Here is a 1738-nt window from a genome sequence, read left to right on the forward strand (position 1 = left end):
TTTGTGATCATTCTCATACTTCTACCTAATAGTGCTGCTGTGTCCACGCATTATATTGAGGGCTTAAGCATATGCCCTCCTACAATGTAAAATAAACAGCTAGCTATTCTGCAACTAGGTTACCACATCCCCCTTCAGTAAGTAAAAAAAAGCTACTTGTTGCAGTTGCCAGATCCTCCATGTCTTTAAGTGTTGTATGGGAATACTGGCTAAGAGTGATATAGCAGTTATGCATTGGACTCAGATTGTGAGACAGCATTCAAATTCCAAATCAGCTATGAAGCTTGTTGATTGACTTTGGGCCACTCTCTCTTTCAGCCTAGCTTACCTCACAGAGCTGTTTATGAGTATAAAATAGAGAAGGGAGGTCTGTCTGCTGCCCTGAGTTCCTTGGAGGAACGGTGAGATAAAAATGTACTAGATAAAGTTGAGAATTAACCTAGTGTGGATTGTCCTATTAAAAAGCTGCAGCAATAATAAGAGCACTGACTTCAGGCCAATCACTCTCTCTCAGCCCAACCTACCTCACAGGGTTGCTGTAAGGATGAAATGGAGAGCTGGGGGAGAATGATGTTGTGAGTTGCATTGGGCCTCCATTGCAGAAAAAAATGAGGTATAAATAAAGCTGCTGCTGCCGCCTATGGAGTCAGACCATTGGTTCATCTTGCCTAGTGGTATGTACTTTGGTTGGCAGCAGCTGTGCAGGGAATCAGTTACTTTTAACTAGTAATCCCTGTGCCCTTTGCACTGAAAGCCAAAACATGGAGACGGAGAGAAGCAGCATTTAGTAAAAGTAAGAGGAGACTCTTACAGTCCAACCCAGTGCATAATCAGTCCCATTGATTCCAGCAGACATATCACAGTAAATGTGCACAGGACTGCAGCATTCAAGTACAGAAGCTACCTCAGGACTATCACATGGTAACCACCATTAATTGCTTTAATATAGTTAAGGTGAAGTACGTTACTGAATAGTGATGGACAGCGTTGAGTAGTCTTGCTTCCACTCTTTTAGTAACAGCCTAGCATGCAAATGTTAAGCTTTACCTGCTTTTCCTCTAAACACCCTTTAACACAGGGCTGTTTTTAAAGTAGAGCCAGTACAAAAATTAGCAGCCCTTCAGTCTAAAAATAGGTTTGAACTAGGCCACTGTTATTTTGCGGCAACAAGTACTAGGTGTGCTCCTATGGAAAAATACCTTTATCTGGAAAACACCTTGTTAACAAAGCAGAGCAAATTCAGTCCAGCCTTCCTGAACATTCTATTCCATGGCTGGATTAAGACATACAGAGGCCCTAAACAATGCCCATTTTAAGAGGCCCCAAAGCATTACTCCCAATTTAGTTTAATAATTTTTATAATGATTTTCTACATAGAGCTGCCTCATAATCTGAGGCCATAAACTCTACTTGGTTCAGTTTCTACATAAATTCAGCAATGATTCATTCCAGCCTATACTTTTTTTAAAAACCCAAATAATAAAAGCATTCCTGATACAGCCAAGGCGACAGGAGAGTTGTAGGAGTGACTGATTAGTGTGAAATATGTAAACAGCTGCCAGTTTGAGGGATTCTGGAAAATTTATGCGGGGAGTGGGAGGAGGGAAAACCCGACCTTGGGAAAAAGAATATCCGTAAAGCGGCAAAGCGGGTGCCTGTGAAAGTGAAGGGCGGTCCCGCGAAGAAGGAGCGACTGAGGGCGGGGAGATCTACTAGCGCCGCCCCGTCCCGCTATGTG

This window comes from Eublepharis macularius, chromosome 9 (assembly GCF_028583425.1).
Source record: "Eublepharis macularius isolate TG4126 chromosome 9, MPM_Emac_v1.0, whole genome shotgun sequence".
Lineage (NCBI taxonomy): Eukaryota > Metazoa > Chordata > Lepidosauria > Squamata > Eublepharidae > Eublepharis > Eublepharis macularius.